This window comes from Chenopodium album, chromosome 2 (assembly GCF_948465745.1).
Source record: "Chenopodium album chromosome 2, dcCheAlbu1.1, whole genome shotgun sequence".
In the NCBI taxonomy this organism is placed as follows: Eukaryota; Viridiplantae; Streptophyta; class Magnoliopsida; order Caryophyllales; family Amaranthaceae; genus Chenopodium; species Chenopodium album.
In genome coordinates, this window is record NC_137835.1 from 22,787,928 (window position 1) to 22,810,698 (window position 22,771).

Consider the following 22,771-nt stretch of genomic DNA (forward strand, 5'->3'; position numbering starts at 1 on the left):
GTTTCTCGAGTTCAAAACCATCATGTAGAGAATGCAGAATTATATCATGAACCTAATGATCTTTGTATGGTCTCCCTTACATACTCATGCGGCTAAATAGTTGAACCATCGTATCCACATGAATCTGTACTGACTAGCCTGGCAAGAGTTTTCTCGAAATTATCTCGTCATTGATCTTGTAGGTTTCAAACCTAATATTTCCAGTCCAGGACTTGTCGTTCTTGGGAACCATATTAATGATTTCCTTGACATTTCTATCCAATTTCCTATCAACATGGGAATTCAATATTCCATTGCAAACATCACGTAAGCACTTAAATAAGAGATAAGGTTCATAGTCCATGAATCTTCTAGCCCAATCCTCTAGAATAGAAGACAACATTGCATATGCGACTCTCTTAGAATCTGAAACATTTCTCAAATGCTTCTAAAGAGTCATGCCTGGACTAAATATGCCCTCGATTGGTAAGTCTAAACAAAATTCGAGATTTTCGTTCCTTAGAACACTTCTAAGTTCGCTTTCCCAATCGTTGAAGTTGAGAAAATTAAGCCTTGTTTTCATTGTTGGTGGTAAAGAATTACTGTCATCATTGCTACGGCTAGCCATCTATGTCAAAATAAGGCAAAGTTTAATAATTATGTTTAATTAAAATTTAAAGAACCATAAACGAATCATATAGGTAACTTTAAAACACTTTATTCAATAATTAAATGATCCCAATTGAATTTTAAGTGATTCCAAGACCCTTTATTTTTGCAATATTTGATCGGACTTTGGTCCTACCATCAACCATTACATTTTCAAGGTGAGTAAACTCTTTACTGATTACAACTCTTGTAAATCTTGGTTGAATAATTAATCATCACATGTTTAATTATTTTCCTTTGCTTCAAGGTTCTAAACTATTAAGGTAACCTTGTTGGGCATAACCAATTAAATATGTAGAACGTGATTGACAGGGTAAAGTCGTATCCCCAAATCAAAAGTAATTCCTAAATCCTCTAACTAATGTAGATAGGGAAGTAGGGTCGAATCCACAGAGAAACGGGTCTTTCTATTCCTAATTAACTAATATAATCTAGATTATGAAGTAACCAATATATAAATTTGAATATGAAACTAAACTACGAAGATTAAGAATAGGGAGAAAATAATGAATAAAAGGATCTAGGGCATAGGTTCACCAATAAATAATATTCCAGGGTAGAATATAATAATCATTCATCAATGCATACGTTAATCAGATTATAAAGGGCTTTCGCTACGTGTTACAATCACACAATTAATTTACCGGTACTAAATCTCATCTTTCGAATCTCGACTTAACCATTTATAAATTAACATGCCTATTGAAACTAGACCTAAACATCAATTCTCATCTGTCGAATCTTGAATCAATATTGTCAAACTCATGCATAAAAGATCAAACCTAATCTAGTCACAGAGCATTAAATCAATCAATAGGAAATTAATCTAGCATTGACAATCAACAACAATAAATTACCCCTTCATATTATTTATGGATCCCCACAACCCTAGAAATAAAACTACTCACACATAATAAAAACTAAACTAATCAAAACAATAGAATAAGACATGATCAAAGGAATAGAATAAACAACTAAGATTAAGAGAAGAGAAATCGTTACCAAATAAATCTGGAATTAAGAATAGATTAAGAACAAAGTATAAGAGAGAGAAACTAATCTAAAAGCTAAGTAGAGAGAGAAAATCTAAGAAAAATAATTAAGAGAGTAAAGAAGAGAGAGTCCTAAACTTGTTTTACGGAGGAGTATTTATACTCCGTAATAATCCTAAACTAAAACAAACTTAAACACGTTAATCGTCTCCTAACAATAACACGCGCCCGATCGGGCGAGGCACCGCCCGATCGGGCGCGCCTTTATGCTCATCAGGGACGAATCTCGCGCCCTCGGGCGCCGACCTTTGCTTCCTTCACCCGGCCGGGCGCGCCTTCGGGCGCCAGCCTTTTTGGCCGGGCGGCTCTCTTGGGCCACTAATTGGACTACGATAGGGCTCCAATTCTTCGGGCCAATGTGGGTTTCCTCTTCGGGTCTTGAATACTCGGTCCAAATGCCCCGGTATCACATATACCGGGCCCTTAATCACCGGTTCGATGGCTCTAACCGGCCCTGGGCTATCAAAACTGGTCGTGCTTCTCCAATGCTTGTAAATGCTCCATATAATCTCGGGAAAATGCTCCAAAAGTGCAAATCCCTGCAAAAGTCAACCAAATCTACGAAAACACTAGAAAACACCAATTAGTAATAAAAGTGGCTCTAAAGAGCCAAAAACACTACCAATTAAGACCATGCGACAGGGGTAAAATACTATATAAAATAGACACATCAGTGATCCACCCCACAATACCTAAAATAACAAGTGACGCTTTGCGGAGGTCGACCCATCACTCACTATTCAAGGATTGTTGGGTATCTAATTGGAAGAGCAATCTCAATATTACTTGGACCTAGATTCATTTATGTTGTGATTATTTAGTGAACTCTAGCGCATCATCAATCAACATAAACAAAATCTAACATGCATAATCTACTAATGCAATAAAACATGACATAGTATGGCCCCTTAGTCCTAAGAAAACTAGAAATGAAAAGCTCCCACTTGAATAATCATGGATCTCCATCCACCTTGCTCCTTTAGGCCTTCAAATCATGGGCTTCTATGGACTAACACTATTTGAATAACTAATCTATTTACTTTAAATAAAAGTTATAAAAATACTTAACGGTACGCAGACCGTATTACAAAAATACATCGCGATATGCAGATCGTATTTTAGAATCTATGGGTCACACTAGTCTATATATAGCAACATAATATCATATATTATAAAAGTGTCATATAATAAATCACTCAACATTTTTGTCTAAATTACAACATCGAATGTTCATAATTAAGGCAATGCATTTCCTAAAATATCTCATATTTTAAATCATAATTAGATAATATCATATATTATTCTTAACCAATTATAAAATATCATATATTTTAATTTAGGCATGAGATAGAATCAAATCTTATTTTAATATGGAAAGATAAATCATTTTTAATCTTCCATGATTATCATAACAACTTTAGGAGATTCTATCCTAATTACTAGCCAATCAAATAATTTAAAAATCAATTATATCCTAGTCTAATTATGGGATAATCACATTATTTAAATCAATTATTATCCTTTTGGAATATTCTTAGAATATCCTAGTCAATCTTATCCAAAACTAACCACTATAATTATGGATAATTACCCATTTAACAACTTTAAATATGGATAATATCAAATATAACAACTTTTGAATATTTGATTTTATCCTAAAATAAAATATTTTATCCAAAATAAAACCGATTTTATACCAAAATAATTTTGTAATTATCTTGAAATATTTTTCAAAAATAGTTTTTTTTTTTTGAAAAACCGAGCACCACCACACCGGCCACCGTGGTTAACTAGCCGAAGCTAGCCACAGTAGCTGAGTGCCTTGGACGGCAGCCACTGCCATAAGGCAGCAGCGCGGCAGCAGCTACTGTTGGGGCTGCAGGCCACCGCGCGTGGCCAGCCAAGGCTAGCCACGATGGCTGGCTACTTTGCAATAGCCACTGCCGCGCAAGGCGGCAACAGCAGCCCAGGTGCAGCCGTGGCAGCAACTGTGCAACCCTTGCACGCTTCTGTCACAGCCACCCCGGACCTCCTGCCCTCGCTCCCTCCCTCTGGACTGACCCAGGTCGGCAGCCGCCGTGGCTGTGCCACCTAGACGCGGTTACCGGCCTTAAAACATTTTTTTTTTGGTTTTCAATTTAATTAAAATAACTTTTATAAAAAAAATTAAATCAATTAGTCCATAATTTAAAATGAAATCAACATTCAACTTTAAAATAAGGGTTCATCATAAAATTAATCCCAATTTAATTCTAATTCTTAAAATTAAATCGATGATCATACACAAAACATTTTTATGCATAAATCAATCCGATAAACATTATGAAACATAAAACAAATTGAATTAAATCAAAATCAAGCACAAAAATCATATTTTAGGGCTATGAATTTTTGAAATAATTTGAATTAGGGTTAGGGTATTTCAAAATTTTGAAACTAGGATTCTAGGGTTTGAAAATTTCGAATACTTTAGGGATTAATTCGGTCCTCTTCATGGCTGTTTTGAGCATAATTAAATCACATCTAATCAGTTCCAAAAGTTTAATCACATTAAATAGAACAATTGAACCATAATTAAATTAATTTCTCCCTCTTAATTGATTATAAAATTAACATGGACATCAAATAATCGTATTATTATGATCAAGGGAGTTCATTCAAAAGGCTAACTGATACCACTATAGGAATTTATAGGAACTACGCATCGGAAAATTATGAATCATATTCAATCTAGCACCTAACCCCAAAATCTCATGCATAACACACAAGACACATAATCATACCTCTGAAGCGTGAATTCCACGTAGCAATTTGATAGGCAAATCAAGGAGAGAATAGAGCCCCAAGCGTTTCTCCTCTACTTAGTCCACGAGCTTTGAACGATTTGTCCACCGATACTAGATTGGTTGAGTGATTGAGGAAAACCGCAATCACCACCTTTAATGGACTAAACCAACCACCACAATCCATCACCACCACGAACAACAACACTAGCGCCAAGGGAGGAGAGAGTGCCATGAGAGAGAGGAGAGTTTTTGAGAGGGCTTGGTCTCGTGTTTTCTAATTCAGTTTTTGATCTTACTGATCAACTGAATTCAACTTACATGCAAACCCTAGGCACCTAGTCTATTAATAATAACATTATAATTAGACTAGGGTTAGGAAGCCCAAAATCCTCAACCTTACTCCATATGGCCGGCCATACTAGGGGATGAGACCCATCATGGGCCTCGTCCTCTCGTGCTCAATCTAGGTCGTTTGTGTGACCTTATAGGATCCGTTCAATTGGGCTTTGGGCTATTTTTCTAGCCTAAAGATCTTTAGTACCTCTAGGTATGATAAAACGACGACCCAAATGCCCGAATTTAATTATCTCCATAATTTGATCCATTTATATATCTAGTAATTGCACACGACGAAGACATAAATCCTTCAAGTTTCACCCTCTTACATATAATTACCGAAAGCAGTAAGAAGATGAAGTGGAAAGAGAGAGACAGTAAAGAAAAGGGTTATAGGCCTTGTTAATTTTCCACAAAGGGGATGAATTTGGGGAGATTTACTGAGGTTAGTTTAAGATGGTGAATGGTGGAAGGTAAAAGAAGAAGAGTGAAAATGGAGGGAAAGTATAAGGAAGAAAGAGATAGTTGAGGAGGGGAGTTGTTTGGGTGGGAATAAGTAGAAGTGGGCCCCACAAAAGGCTCAATTGGACAAAAATCGTTAATGGGTAGTGTTAGACAAACTTTCTCGATCTTATGGGTTGTTCAAAAAAATATTTTTGAAAACGAGTAGTTGTTCACAAAATAGTCTATCTTTAGGGTAGTTACACACAAAATTTCCTAAGAAATTTCCTATTCTTCTTTCTTTAATTTGATGTGTGAATAAAGGGAGGTAGGTGGCTTTTTTTATTTGCTTAACATTGTGTTCCACGTTAGACGAGACTAATTAAGTAAGTGATAATTTGCTTCAAAATTTTGATTTCACCACCAATTAACGAATTTCGTCCATGAATTCGTTGGTAGGGTCCACCTTTTTGACATTTTCTCTTCATCTCCTTAATCTTTCATGGCAATGAGCCGGGAACGAAAGCAACCCCCTCCCCTCAGTTGGTCAGAATTTCATGTGGGGCTAGGAAGGGGTAAGAATTTGGTGTGGGCTAGGGAGGGGCTTCGATTGGTGGTGGCTAAGGTTTTAAGAGTGGTGGCAAGGAGTCAGTCCAGCGGTTACTAATTTTTTTGTTTTTTTTATAATTATTTTCAATTTTTTAAAAAAAATTACCCAATAATATGGTGACACGTGTACATGGTAGGCCTTGCTAACAAAATTTTGGATAGAATCCGTTAGTTGAGGGTGATTGGTGGTAAAAACTAACTTTTTTTTTTTTTTTTTTTTTTGTGGTAATATAAAACTTTAAAATATGGAGGTGGTTAAAGGCAAAGCCATTAAGTGGTTATTTGGAGGTAGGAAAAGTTAAAATTTCCATAATACAACTAATTTCATGTAGTACTTGTCATAATTTCTTTATTCCCGTAGCTTGATTAATTGTTGATCTCAAATACCAAGTGGGCGACAAGTGATGTTTGATCCCCCATTCATAAGCTATTACAAGTGATGTTTGACCAGTGCACCGTTAGGATTAATATCAATTATTATCCACAAAATTATGTACATAAACTAATTCTTCTTTTAAAAAGAAAAAAAAAAAAGTGGGGTGACATTTGTCCCTCTTTGTCCCCACCTAGCTCTACCTCAGGTTGGGAGGATAGGGTTTTTTTCTCCAGTTTTTTAATTTTGAGTTTTTTAAGTTTTTTTTAACCACTCACATGGCCATGTGTCAAAGAAACCTATTATATCAGATTGATGACTAGTTGAGACTACTAGTGGCAAAATAATTAAGATTATTAGATAATAAGCCTTAGTTAATGCTATTAGATGTAAATTGTCTATAGTTGGGTCTTGGGGATTTTAAAGTGTATATAAATACCTTTTAATAATCCCAACAATGTGTGGTTTATTTCTAATAATCTGAAATAAGGTTTATTCTCTAATAATCCAACATAAACTAATATCCTCAGCAAAATTAAATTCAAACTGAAAGCAAGTTACGGAAAATCCATAATCAAAATTATGACTAAAGAAAGTAAAACACTTAATACTCTTACTACTTACGTAAATCTAAAAACTAATACTCCTCCCATATATAGCTGCGTGGAATGGAGTAATAGTAAGGCTCGTAAAATTGGGAAACCGACTTTAGTTGAACAACTACAGTAAGGCCCAAGGAAAAAATAAAAGTTGCGTCCAGTTGTAGTATTCTTCATCTGAGGCCCGATTGCTTCGAGTAAGCTCATGGTCTGGCTCTAGATCGTGGACATGATTGAGCTTCTAACTTTGCTCAGAATCTTCTATCTTGGTTGGTCCATGTTAGTAATTTGGAATCTTGAACATCTTCACATATCAAGCCCTTAATCACCAAATTATATTTATCTATCACGATCTTGAGCTTTAAATACTCAGGAATCATCATAAATTTGCAAATTCCAACAAATTAATACCAATCCTACAAAATAGCTTCGTAAAGCTCAAATAAACACAAATATGACCGTGGGACGGAAAATAAATATGTATAAAATAGACTCATCAATTAGTTTGGTTCCAAATGTCCCAGACGACCGGTAACATGATAAGAAGGTTACTTTTTTTTAATTAAATATGTTACATTTTTATTGATCTAGAAAAATAAGAAAAAAAAATCTTTTCCCAAAAACCCTACTCGTTAGAAACCATCACATCCTGACCCCCCTTCCCTTCCCCCACCCTTCAATATTCGATCCTTTGCCTTCTTCTTCCCCCGATTCTTGCCCCATCCCCTTCCCCCACCCTTGAATTCATCCCCATACATTTCCTTACCCCCGATTTTGATGAGAATTTTCTTTCTCTCCTTACCGGCGGCTGTGAAGGGGTTTCGGGCGGGGAAAGAGTTTTACAAGGGAAAGGGGCGAGAAAGGGGGTGGTTTTGCGAGGGAGCAAGGTGCGAGGGGGTAGTTTTGTGACTAGACAAGGTGGGAGGACAGTGGTTTCACGAAGGGCAGAGGGGTGGGTTAAAGGAAGTTTCAAAGGTGCAGTAGGAAGGAAGTGGGAAATTTTGGGGGTGGGGCTGATGAAGGGGGTTGTTTTCGGTGTGGTGGAAGAGGAAGGGGAAGATTTTTGGCATATTCCAGCTTAGATTATAGGGAGAGGAGGGTGCTTGGTAGGGAGGTAAGTTTTTTTTTTAAAAAAATTTCAATTTTTTTAGTATTTCTAATGAACTACTCACGTGATGCCATGTGTGTAATACCCGAGTTGGAGAGGTGGCCTATCGATTAGCGTTACCTATGGAGTTATCAAATGTCCATAACGTTTTTCATGTATCCCAACTCCGAAAATATGTCCATGACCCTACCCATGTTATTCAACCTGAATCAATAGAGTTAGATGAGACCTTATCCTTTGAAGAGCGTCCTATTAAAATCCTTGACACTAAGACAAGAGGTACCCGAAACAAAGTGGTGAAGCTAGTTAAGGTCCTATGGTCAAATCAAGTTTCCGAGGAGGCAACTTGGGAAGCTGAGGATGACATGAGAAAGCGTTACCCTGAGCTATTTCATGAGGTATGTCAAGTTTCGAGGACGAAACTTTTTCTTTGAGGGGGGTAGTATGCGACACTAACATCCTATTTTCTTTTAACTAACGTTTTACCCACGTTATTGTTTGAGTTCTAGTTAAAGTTATTAAATAACAATAGAGTTCAAGGACGAACTTTGTTTTAAGGGGGAGTACATGTAATACCCGTAAAATTTATGTATAGTTATTATTTTCTTAAAGGGGGAATTTTCCGATTTAAAATATTATTTTGTTTTCTAAGTTTGGAAAAGAAAATTTTGGTACGATGCAAATATTTCTAATAGTATGACAAACAGTTTTGATAAGGATGAAATGATTTTAGTATCTTAATTAAACTGATTTTATTAATATTATATCTTTTATTTTATTAATCTTTAAAAAAAAAAAAAAAGAATAATGGAGACGAGAAATTGGGCATGTTCACCGGTTCATGTATACCATGGGTTAATTAAAACTCCTCATCTTCCCCATCAATGAAATTTCAATACATATCAGTTGTTCATCCTAATTGAATGTCTAATTGTCCTTTTATCATCCCTAACCTTTCATTCTCCCTCCCTACAAGTATATAAACTCACCATCCACCAATTTTTCATGAACCACCCTCTTCTCAAAATTATACACTTATTGGTGAGTTCTGATATATTTTCCTTGCTATAGTATTTGATTATCTTGTTCTTATCCTTTAATTACCATGATCGTCACCATCGTTACCGACGCAAGCACGGTTGTCATTCCCAATATATCGACTAATCATACCGGCTATCTTCCACATTCTTGCTCTCAAGTTCATTTTTCCTCCTTGTAATTGTGTTTTAATCTTATGGGATTATGAGATTTCTTATTTAAAAAAAAAAAAAGGGTTTTCATCTCTGTAGTTCGTGAGAACTTAACAGAAGAAAAGGATGGGTTTTTTTTTTTTTTTTTTTTTTAAGAAAGCAAGTGTTTCTTTTCCTATTCTATGATATTTGGTGGTTTTACAAAATCGGATTTTTGCAATTTTGGTTTTAACTTGATTTTTCTTTTTTTTTTTTATTATCTATTTTATTAATCTTGCCATTCTTAGCTTTGTTAGATACAAGGGTACAGTTTATATACATGTATGATATATGCACAAACCTAGATATATTTATTTTTTTTATCCGCTTATTTATAGACGGAGGCTACATAGGAGATCGCTCAGGAAATTAGTAGGACAAAATTACGCGCTATCAAGGTAATTTTTGATGTCCATCAAGAACATAGAATCCCGTTAGGAAACCGTTTTGATGCCATTATGTGGTAGACGTGTTATATGAAATTATGAATATGGATGATATTACTTTTATTACTACTAGTATCTACGTATATGATAATATTGATTTATCTTTAGTATTGATACTTTGGATATGTTGTTTTGAATATGATGTTTTGATATGACGAATTTATACAATGTACTATGATACTTTATTTCTTTTAAAAAGTGACTTGGGTACTATCATTTTTATAAGTATAATCTTAGATTATATGTACGCGAATTTTATGACTAAGTGTTTAATTGCAAAGAATTTAAAAATTATAATAATTTTAAGAAGGGAATGAAACCCCCAAAAGGGTGAAGAACAGGTTGCCCTACTAGATGTTGTTCTATTGGTGCACATATGTGGATACCCAATAGGCTTCTAGTAAGTTTGGTACTACATTTTTCTATCTATTATCTTTCATGAGTCTACCTCCTAATACTTTTGGTGCGCGGTAAATTGCGGTTACCCATTAGATTAATGAGGGGTGTGCACACTAGGGACATTTTGTTGACATATACTTGGTCAATACAGGGTGATGCGTAACCCTTGTAAGTAGGTGGTTACTTGGGATTAGTCCCGGCCTACTAGCGTTCTCTTTCCCTTTCTTAAATATATGTTGTAAGTAAACTTGTGTGGTTATGTCATTTGTTACCTGTGCGAGTGCTTAACTTGATTATATTAACTTATTTTATTGTTTCACGTAAAAAAAAATATGTTTTCAAAACAAAATTATTTATTTTACGGGATGGAGTCGTGATTACTCAGTTTATCTGATTTTGGAGTTTCTCCTTGTGTTTCCTATTTACTTTTGCAGGTTGGTAAGACGGGTTGGTTCGAGTGAGGACGTATCATAGAATAAGACTATTTGACCTTGTCGTCATTTAATATACTTTTGGTTTAAGTTATGTTAAGTTTGGATTGTAATAAGTTATACTTGTTTTAGACCACCTAGCTATGGTATAATAGTTTAATGTTTGTTTTTATCGAACTATCCTATGCCTCTTAGTAACACTTCCAGAGTTTGAATGACGATTTTAAATAAGAATGTGATTTTAGTTATTATTAAAAAGATTTCAAATTTTGGGGGTGTTACAACATGTCAAAGAAACCTGTTATATCAGATTGATGATTAGTTGAGACTATAAGTGGCAAACTGATCCCATGATTGTTATTATTAGATAATAAAGCTTAGTTGAGATTTTTAGTTAGGTCATTTTTCTTCCAAAAGTCCCAAGATGACCTTTTTTTTTAATTAATTACATATGTAGCATTTCTATTGGTTTAAAAGGAAAAAAAAAACTTCTTCCCAACCACTCACCTCACAGGAAACCACCACATTCCAACCCCCTTTCCCATCCCCACCCCAAGATTCCGGCCCATTTCCTCCCCTGATCGGGATTAAATAGGTCGTTGATACTACTAACCCTAACCAAATTAGAAATTTATAATACCTAAACTTACACTAAACTAGTTAGTGGCAAGTAAAGGGTCGAACCCAAAAGGACTAAGTGTATCAATTTGTGCTAACTAGACTACTAGGAAAGCTTGTGAGATAGAGAGAGATTCAACTAAACACAACTAAGAACAAATAACTAAAACTAGGGAAAGTGGAATCCAATTACATCAATACATTCAATAACATCATACAATTAGATGAAAATGACCTTGATTAGGAAAAATCAACACATTTAACTCACTCTCGCACAATTAAGCATGTTAATTATCCTACTAAAATAATTCACTCTCGTGCAACTAGCCTAGCAAAGGTATGGAAGAAATTAGGGCTCTCAACCAACTCACTCTCGCACAATCGATTGAAAGCACAATTAAGAACATAGAATCAATTAGCTAGAAAGATTCTAATCCATAAAAGCATCATCCATACACAATAATCAAGAAACAATTCCATACTAATCACAATCAATCATTCAATTTATTAACATAACCTTCATCCATTTCCCTAGAACAAAATCTAAGCTAACATAATGAAGAAAGACATGGAAAACAAGGTAAAATAACAATAAAAACAAGATTAAATAAATAAACTAATTAATCTACTCAAATCAATAAACAAAAAGCAAAAAACTAAGAATTAAGCAAGAAATAAAGATGAGAGAAAGTTAGAAAGTGCTCATTGAATAGATGAGAAGAAGTTCCACAAAGTTGCTTCTTCAACCTCTCAAAAACTCCATGGAAATCCAAGCTTTCTCTCTCTACACTACTCCTAAACTAACCCTTAGAGAGAGAAAAATAAAGACTAAACTAATCTAATCTATCTAAAATAAAATGTTGATTGATTGTCTTTAGAAAATAACCCAAAGAGGGTATTTATAATACAAGCTAAGATAAAATAAAATTAAAATAAAAGAAAGAAACTAAAAAGAAATAAAAACTAAACTAAAACAATTAAATTAACTAAACTTAAAAACCAAAAAAAAAAAACAAAACTAAAAATAAAATAAAATAAAAAGGAAAATGAAAAGGAAAAAGAAAAAAAAAACAAAACCCACTAATTTCCCCCAAAACCCACGAAACAACAGACTACCCCCCAAACTCCTTTTCGAATTCGAATTCCCTTGCTCCAATTCAAGCTTTCATCACCATCATCCCCAAACAACCATCATCACCGTTCATCAGCATCGTCGTCATCTAGCATCCAAAATCGTGGCCGTCCAATTCTCATTAAAAATCACGTGAAAAGCTCGTGATTGACCCACAATTGCGCGCCCGAACAGAGGTCGCATAGCAAGTCGCGCAAAGCTTCTGCCTCAACTCGATTTTGGACTCGATTTCGTGCGCTTTCGGACAGGACTGTGTGCCCGCATTTGAGGCTTGAGATGGTATGAGTTGCGCGGCTATGAGGTAAGTAATTTGGTGGTGATTTGGATGGTTGATTGTGGGTGAAGGGCTGGTGGTTTAATTGGTGTTGCGGGGGTCGAATTGAGGTGGTAATTGCTGGCGGTTTGGTGGCGAAATGGGAGGTGACGGTGGTGTTGGTTGTTTAATTGGTGCGAATTGGTGAAGGAGGCATGTTGGGGTTTGCGTGGTGGTGGTAGTGGCTGCTGTTACAGTTGGTGAATTGTGGTGGCTGTGAGTGGTTTCGGTGTTGGGTGAATTGCGGTTATTGGTGGGTGGTGATTGGAGGTGTTTTGGTGGTTCTTGGTGTGAGGTGAGCAGGGGCGCTTTGGGTGGTGATTTTGGTGGTTTTGCGTGGCTATGGATTGGAGTTGAGGTGCTGGGTTGGTTGTGAATAGGGTGAGGTGGCTGGTGGCTGCGTGGCGTTGAATTGGGGTAATTGGTGAATTGGTTGCGGCTGAAGGTGTTGGCTGTTGGTGTTGTTTGGTGATGTTGTTGCGTGAGGTGCAATTGAGGGAGAAGGGGAGTTGGCTGGTGGTTTGCGTGGTGGTGATTGGAGGTGTGGTGGAGGTTAAGAAAATGGGTGGTGATGGTTAAGGTGATAGTAAGAGGGCAGCAGTGGTGCTTGTGCATTGTGCCTCGAACTTTGGACCTCCGAACGCAAATATGACTTTGAAACCCGGAACACCTACAACCAAAAACACGAGGGTGAGTTGGAAGATAAAATAAAATAAAATAAAATAAGAAAAATAAAGTAAAATAAAATAAGATAAATAAAGTAAAATAAAATAAAATAAAATGCTAAAACTAAAGAAATAATAAAATTAATTGAAATAAAATAAAATAAAATAAAACAAACTAGAAACTAAAAGAAAATAAAATAAATAAAAAGAGAGAAGCGGGAAATTATTAACTAAAACTACAAAAATAAACTAAAAACTAATAAAAACTACTAAAATACTCAAAATAAAGATAAAAGACGAGAATAAGCAAATAAAAGAAATAAAGAACAAAAAGGGCTAAATTATTGTAAAATAAGCTGGAAAGCGACTCAATAAACACCCTTAAAGTGACATAAAAGTCACTTATCAAACTCCCCCAAGCTAAACTTTTGCTCGTCCTCGAGCAAATTAACATGAAACACGAGAGAAGGAGAATGATTTATTCAAGCAAAGCTAGAACACTAAAGGAGACAAGAATGTACACTAACTCACTTTCGTAGGAATCACAGTCAATTTTAGCAACTAAAGACAAGCCCTTTAAACCCCTAGATCGCTCTAGAGGACGAGTGTGCTCTCGTGAGGGTGTCCTAAGAGTTTAACCCACAACTCTAAACAAAAACCAAGGCAAGGCAATAAAAAGAAAAGAAAAGGAAACATAAAAAGAGAAAGAAAACACAAATTTATATTTGGACAAGAGATAAGAACAAACACCAATGAATGCAAATCTTTCTAAGTAGACAAATGTATGCACGTTCCAAGATGTCAATGGTTGATTGAAACATAACATATGCTAAGCATAGAGAACTAATGAGGACTCAATCCACCCTAGCCCCAACCAATCGGGCCGCATTCTCTCCACTAGCTTCAAATCAACCCTTAAGCTAGCTTCTCATGATTCTACGAAGGAACCGGAAAAAGATAAAGAAATGAAAAACTTTGAGAAGGTAATCCCGACATCTCAACTATGCGTACTCTCTCCATAGGTTTGAAGTCTATCTCCCTCCACCGTTCTTTGACCCAAGCCCACTAAAGTCTAAGGGTCTTTTATTGGGTTATAACATAAGGCTAAGGGTTAAGGCGGGGTTAAAATTTTAAAATTTTGGTGATATTTCCTAAGTGAAGCAAAAGAGTGGCCTACTCTCAAAAACAAACTCAAGAAGTCACAAAATATCAAACAAATATACCAATAATGCCATCTCCCCCAAGCTTATTCAACACTAACACAATATATACCAAAAACGAAGTAACGCTCCCCCCCCCCCCCCCCCCCCAAGCTTGAACGAAGCATTGTCCTCAATGCTTAAACTAGGGAAGAAAACGAAACAAAACTAAAATATTTTTGTGTTTTTTGTTTCTTTTTCATTTTTTTTTTCAAGCTCTTATTTGGTGTCCTTGCCTTTTTTTTTCAACTATGGACGGCTTTTTCTTGAAACTTCATTTGATTTTCTTGAATTGCATCTTTCTTCTCAAACTTTTTTGCATTTTCTTTTCAAGCTCAATTTTCAATACCTTACTTAAACCAATTCACAAAATGTCTTGTTCAAATTCAACACTCTCAAAACTCAAACCTCACATGGCAATGCTTCACTAACTAAAAGGGTTGGTAAACATAGGCCATTAGGTTTGTAACGCGGTTTAAACAAGAGCGGGAAACATTAGGCTCAAATTGGTTAATAAGTAGGTTGATGCAAAATAGAAAACCAAATTTGTAACAAAATAAAAAGAAGATAAAGAAAAATGAGAAAAGGTGCCCTTTTCCTCCCCTAGAGTGGCCCGGTCACGATCTTGGGAACTAGAGGTCAAAACAAGGATTAAGACATGCATAGTTAAGGATCCTAAATAGCCGCTCAACAAGGTGATGAAGGCTAGAACAAATGAAGCTCACAAGGGATTATAACCAAACAAATACCAACCAAGGGTTTCAAATCCACTATAGAGAGCAACTCCATCTTACCACATTCCCGTGAACTAAGGCTTCATGGACCCCTAAAAGTTCTTAACCGACTACCTTAGCATATAGTATCCCAGAGTCAACCAATGACACTCTCAAACCGTGCACACATTTACCACTTAGGAAGAAAAACATTCAAGAATGCAATTCCCAAAATAGAATGTCCATAATAAGAACAAACAAAACACATTTTGCCAAAATTACCTTGAAAGTAAACAAAAATCTTTTTAGACTTTTCAAAATATAAGAAAAGACATGGAAATGCATATACTCAAGTGCATGACATAAATGAATCAACATCCCACCAAACATGATATAATACCCTCCCCAAGCTTGAATGAGATAATATACTCAAACATAAACCAAATAATCCATGGGAGGGTGAAAGAAAGAAATCAATCCAACAAACCAACACATGTCCAACGAGTCACCAACCATTAGAGAAAGAGCTAAGAAAGATATTACCGGATATAGGTGGGTGTAAATACCCGCAAATGACCCAATTTAACCTTTCAAAGCCGATTTCCTCTTGAATTGAATCTCGATTTCCATATGCTAGCAAAAATAGGAGTCAAACTTCCTTGTTTCTTGATCCAAACCAATGCATAAGTGTATATCAAGTTATGTACCTAGCAAAAGGAACACAAACATTTCCATGAGAGAAAATCTAATCTAAAAAGAAAAGAAAATGAAAGCAATAAAAACCTCGGGTTACTTCCCGAGAAAGGCTTGTTTAACGTCCAAGCGAGACCGCTCTAGTAAATAATATTGCAACGAACGCAAGAGCTTATCAAATGCACTACTACACATTTCATATGATAACAAGTAGGCAAATGACGGGAGGAGGACGTGCAACAAGATTATTGCACGTAAATGAGGAGGAAGATGCCAAAAGAAAGAAGAAAAATCAAAAGAAAAATCAAGAAAATAAGAAGAGAAAGAAGAAGAAAAATAAGGAAGAGAATAAAAAGGAAAAACATCCTCAAAATCTTTTTGGGTGGCATAATCACCCATTTCCTCAATAATAGGAGGATGAAAAGGAAAAGTCTCATCAAACAAGAGAGGGTCCTCAATAGGCTCTTTGACAAAAGAAGGGAGGAACATGGGATAGTAGGAGATGTGGTCAAATTTCCTTGAGAAAGGGACATGAGGAAGGGGAGGAGAAACAATGGTCTCACAAAGCCTCACATCACCAATGAGGGCATGAAAATCAATCATGGATTCCTCAAAAGAACACTCATGACTCACATCTCCCTCAAACAAAAACTCTCCAATAGAAACAACCTCATCTTCCGCTCTATCACAACGATGCACAACAACTCCCTCAAGATCCTCAAAGCCTAGAGTCTCTAAACCATGCATGAAAGGATAAAGGTTTCTCTCAAACTCATCCCTTTCCCATGAAGCATTGCCAATGAACTCTCTCAAGAGGTTATAATAATTTGTTACACCTTCAATGAACATACTAGCCATAACCTCAAATGAGCCCAAAGACTCATGGATCAAAGGGTCACAAACATGCAAGGTAGACTCATCAAGATGGGGAAGGGGGTTGGAATCCTCAAAATCGATATTTTCTTCATTCACAACTCTTCCACCATCACTCAAGGGACTCTCAATCTCTCTTGATTGCTCAAACTCATTATCATCATCCTCATCCTCATGAACTCCCTCATTCAAACATGAAGATGGCTCACTCACATCCTCACCATGGGAAGCTCTCAAAGGGGGTGAATAAGGGGAAGGATGGCAATCAAGCTCAAATGGGGAATGAAAAGGATCAAAATCCTCAAAAATCCTCTCATCACAAGAAAATCTCCCCTCAACTTCACACCCTTGGCCCACATCATTCTCAAAAACACTCTCACACTCCAAATAAGGTGCCTCACATCCATTTACATCAACCAAAGCACTCATCACTTGGGCAAGCTTCACTTCTCTCAATTTTTGTTCCTCTTGAAGCTCTTGGAGTTGTTGGGTGAGATATTGCATTTGAGAAAGAATTTGGGCATCAATGTTATTGGGTTGAGGTTCATGATAAAAGTCAAATTGCACATCATCAAAATTAGCACAAACCTCATCAAAATGAGCATAAGGGGGAAAGGTGTCAATTTGCATACTTGGATTATCACAAGGCACATAAGAAGTATCAAGAGAATTCATCCAAAAATTAAAATAATCTTGGCATTGAGAGTCAAAGCAAGAAACATGCGATTCTCTATCTAAAGAGTCCCTAGCAAACCATGTGAAGAAATCCCAAGCGTCATGCATAGACAAATGAAAAAATCTACCATTATTCATGTCCTCAACCATTCCCCTAGTATACTCATTCATGCCCCAATAAGCTATACCACAAGCATCATTAAGAGAACACCCATGGTAACTAAGAAAACAATCTAGTCTTTCAAAGTAAGCATAGAAGGGTTCACCATCAAATTGAGGAAAAGATAAGCATGCCATTTTTATACAAAGAACAAAGAAAAGCAAATAAAAATCAAATTATATACAAGAACCTAGCTAATTTAATCAACACAAACTAATGAACGCCTTAGTCCCCGGCAACGGCGCCAAAATTTGATCGGGATTAAATAGGTCGTTGGTACTACTAACCCTAACCAAATTAGAAATTTATAATACCTAAACTTACACTAAACTAGTTAGTGGCAAGTAAAGGGTCGAACCCAAAAGGACTAAGTGTATCAATTTGTGCTAACTAGACTACTAGGAAAGCTTGTGAGATAGAGAGAGATTCAACTAAACACAACTAAGAACAAATAACTAAAACTAGGGAAAGTGGAATCCAGTTACATCAATACATTCAATAACATCATACAATTAGATGAAAATGACCTTGATTAGGAAAAATCAACACATTTAACTCACTCTAGCACAATTAAGCATGTTAATTATCCTACTAAACTAATTCACTCTCGTGCAACTAGCCTAGCAAAGGTATGGAAGAAATTAGGGCTCTCAACCAACTCACTCTCGCACAATCGATTGAAAGCACAATTAAGAACATAGAATCAATTAGCTAGAAAGATTCTAATCCATAAAAGCATCATCCATACACAATAATCAAGAAACAATTCCATACTAATCACAATCAATCATTCAATTTATTAACATAACCTTCATCCATTTCCCTAGAACAAAATCTAAGCTAACATAATGAAGAAAGACATGGAAAACAAGGTAAAATAACAATAAAAACAAGATTAAACAAATAAACTAATTAATCTACTCAAATCAATAAACAAAAAGCAAAAAACTAAGAATTAAGCAAGAAATAAAGATGAGAGAAAGTTAGAAAGTGCTCATTGAATAGATGAGAAGAAGTTCCACAAAGTTGCTTCTTCAACCTCTCAAAAACTCCATGGAAATCCAAGCTTTCTCTCTCTACACTACTCCTAAACTAACCCTAAGAGAGAGAAAAATAAAGACTAAACTAATCTAATCTATCTAAAATAAAATGTTGATTGATTGTCTTTAGAAAATAACCCAAAGAGGGTATTTATAATACAAGCTAAGCTAAAATAAAATTAAAATAAAAGAAAGAAACTAAAAAGAAATAAAAACTAAACTAAAACAATTAAATTAACTAAACTTAAAAACCAAAAAAAAAACAAAACTAAAAATAAAATAAAATAAAAAGGAAAATGAAAAGGAAAAAGAAAAAAAAAAACAAAACCCACTAATTTCCCCCAAAACCCACGAAACAACAGACTACCCCCCAAACTCCTTTTCGAATTCGAATTCCCTTGCTCCAATTCAAGCTTTCATCACCATCATCCCCAAACAACCATCATCACCGTTCATCAGCATCGTCGTCATCTAGCATCCAAAATCGTGGCCGTCCAATTCTCATTAAAAATCACGTGAAAAGATCGTGATTGACCCACAATTGCGCGCCCGCACAGAGGTCGCATAGCAAGTCGCGCAAAGCTTCTGCCTCAACTCGATTTTGGACTCGATTTCGTGCGCTTTCTGACAGGGCTGTGCGCCCGCATTTGAGGCTTGAGATGGTATGAGTTGCGCGGCTATGAGGTAAGTAATTTAGTGGTGATTTGGATGGTTGATTGTGGGTGAAGGGCTGGTGGTTTAATTGGTGTTGCGGGGGTCGAATTGAGGTGGTACATGCTGGCGGTTTGGTGGCGAAATGGGAGGTGACGGTGATGTTGGTGGTTTAATTGGTGCGAATTGGTGAAGGAGGCATGTTGGGGTTTGCGTGGTGGTGGTAGTGGCTGCTGTTACAGTTGGTGAATTGTGGTGGCTGTGAGTGGTTTCGGTGTTGGGTGAATTGCGGTTATTGGTGGGTGGTGATTGGAGGTGTTTTGGTGGTTCTTGGTGTGAGGTGAGCAAGGGCGTTGTGGGTGGTGATTTTGGTGGTTTTGCGTGGCTGTGGATTGGAGTTGAGGTGCTGGGTTGGTTGTGAATAGGGTGAGGTGGCTGGTGGCTGCGTGGCGCTGAATTGGGGTAATTGGTGAATTGGTTGCGGCTGAAGGTGTTGGCTGTTGGTGTTGTTTGGTGATGTTGTTGCGTGAGGTGCAATTGAGGGAGAAGGGGAGTTGGCTGGTGGTTTGCGTGGTGGTGATTGGAGGTGTGGTGGAGGTTAAGAAAATGGGTGGTGATGGTTAAGGTGATAGTAAGAGGGCAGCAGTGGTGCTTGTGCATTGTGCCTCGAACCTTGGACCTCCGAACGCGAATATGACTTTGAAACCCGGAACACCTACAACCAAAAACACGAGGGTGAATTGGAAGATAAAATAAAATAAAATAAAATAAGAAAAATAAAGTAAAATAAAATAAGATAAATAAAGTAAAATAAAATAAAATAAAATGCTAAAACTAAAGAAATAATAAAATTAATTGAAATAAAATAAAATAAAATAAAACAAACTAGAAACTAAAAGAAAATAAAATAAATAAAAAGAGAGAAGCGGGAAATTATTAACTAAAACTACAAAAATAAACTAAAAACTAATAAAAACTACTAAAATACTCAAAATAAAGATAAAAGACGAGAATAAGCAAATAAAAGAAATAAAGAACAAAAAGGGTTAAATTATTGTAAAATAAGCCGGAAAACGACTCAATAAACACCCTAAAAGTGACATAAAAGTCACTTATCATCCCCCTCCCTCAAATACGACTTCGTCCATTTCTTTACCCCCAATTCAGATGAGATTTTATTTCTCTCTCTAATTACCGGCGGCTAGGAATGGGTTTCGGACAGGGGACAGGGTTTTGCAAGGGCAAGGGTGGGAAGGGGGGTGGTTTTGCGAGAGGGCAAGCTGGGAGTAAGGATGGAAATTTTATATGGATATCCCTTAACCCGCTCCACCCGCATTACTTAAATGGATGAAAACCCGACTTAAATGGATTAAAGGCAGGTGGTAGATGAAACGGATGACGAATCAGGTCAAATTTAAATGGAGCTTTAAGTCATCCGTCACTTGATCCATCACCCGTTTATTTTTATATTAAAAAATACAAAATTAAAAAAAAACCTAATCTAATGTTCATAGTTTCATATAGCCGCACATATTCATTCTCAAATCTTTAAACAAAAAGTCTCTCTTTTATCTCTCTCCTTCTTTAGTCTCTCACTCTCTCTACTTACTACCAGCAATTTCATTTTTACTAAAAACTTCTCAACAAAACGTCTCACACTCCACTCTGGCGTTGGTGACGACTCCTTCTACACAATTAAGTTCATCAAAAAATGGAATCACAACTCACTTCTTTAACTTATTGATATTTATACTCCCTCCGTCCTTTTTGATAGTTCCTTATGGGCAATTTTCACGGGAATTAATATATATAAATAAAAGTAATAAAAGTACATTAAAAAGGTAACTTTACATTGGGTATGTGTAGGGAATATTTCAAGCATCCCACACTTGAGCCCCACTGTGATCATACACTTAAGCATGGTGGCGTCCAAAGGGAAGGAAGCTAGAGTAAAAGAGTCGCCAACAAGTTTTAGGAACTTGTAAACCGTTCACAGGGTGAAGGTTACACCCCTTAACAATCCATGAGATCGTTAACTCCAATAGGTCTGGAACCATGACTGGAAGTTCGGGGATGATAACCTAAAAGAGTTGAACCTGCCCTAAAAATAGACCTCTACTTTATTCTTCTCATATTCATGTGCGCTTTCTGACTAACATACAATCAATATATTAACCCTAAACCTTTTTAATCTATGTTGGTTAATATTAATGCACAAACAAATCTATTATTGGCGATCACTTGAATTATAATCATATTAACCTAAACGAGATTATTAATTATCTTATTAAACGTGATTGCAAGTACAAATTTTCTTTAAACATGTATAAAGGTGTGATCAAGCAATAACAACAAATAATATATATATCAAGCAACATAATAATCACAATCATCATCATAATCTCATCAAAGCTTAAAGCACAATAATAACAGCAATATCCTAGGCATGAAATATACTAACATGATTAATAACAAACCCTAGCATGTCACTAAACATTAAAGATCAAAGCTTTAGCCCTAACATGATACTAACATGATATTAGGAAAGAAATAGGAAGCATCATACATGATAATATCAGAAATGTTAATTAATCTTAAACATGATACTAGGAAACAATAAAAAACATCCTAACATGATACTAGGTATCAACATAATAACCTAAGCATGATTTCTATATCAAAAGATCAATAAAGTAATTAAATTACTTACTTGGATGCCTCGTATCTCTTTCTAATAACAAAATATATACGTTAGTAACTTAAAGGAAAATAATAAATCAAACAATTAAATTAAATAATTGAAATAGAGATTTGGGACCAAACCCTCAGAAATTATTAAACCTTTCACGTCTAGGGAGAAGACAACTTCGAACTTGGCTAGGTTTGTCTATAACTAATGAATGTGGAATTTTGTAAGAGGGAAGGTTTAGAAAAAGAATAGAGAGAGTGAAAGATTCTAGCTTAAAGAGAGGGAAGAGAATAGATGATTAGTGATTGTTGGTTATTTAAAATAGGGGAGATATGATATCTATTTATAGGAAAAAAGAGAGTCGAAGAATAAGAAAGGAATCCGAATTCGAATCGAAATATAACTCGATGGACAACAGTTTTTGCAGATTTTGTTTTTATCGTATCTTTTGATCCAAAAGTTTAAATAAGTCATATAATATGTCGTTGGAAATCTCTTGAAGTCTACTTTCCCACCCAATTAAAATCATATTAAAATCTTTAGTAGATAAAAAGATATGGCCGAAATAGTGGAAGGTTGTCAATTTTGGATAGAATTTCGCATTTATTTAATATCTTTTTTGTTATAGCTCGAAATTAATATTATAATATATCATTGGAAAGATAATTTTAAGATATATCCAACCTTATAAGATTTGGATAAATATTACAAGGCATGAAAATAATATCTGAACATATTCCATTTCGTATAAAACAAGGACTCTAAAAAGAGGAATTTTATTCAAATTCAAATTCAAATTCTTTAATCTTATCTTTTCAAAAAGGAAAATTAAGATCTTTTAGAAACTTACAATAGATTCCAATTAATACTAATTATTTTAGGAATAGGATGAA

At 35.6% G+C, this 22,771-nt stretch overlaps 1 long non-coding RNA gene across 1 annotated transcript; it reads left to right on the forward strand.

The window, feature by feature from the left end:
- The first annotated feature begins 6,799 nt into the window (after positions 1-6,799).
- LOC145584463 (uncharacterized) lies at positions 6,800-10,715 on the forward strand. The gene is made up of 3 exons (XR_014100358.1): positions 6,800-8,350; positions 9,520-9,579; positions 10,461-10,715. It is a non-coding gene; the product is annotated as an uncharacterized LOC145584463 (long non-coding RNA).
- The last annotated feature ends 12,056 nt before the right edge of the window (positions 10,716-22,771 follow it).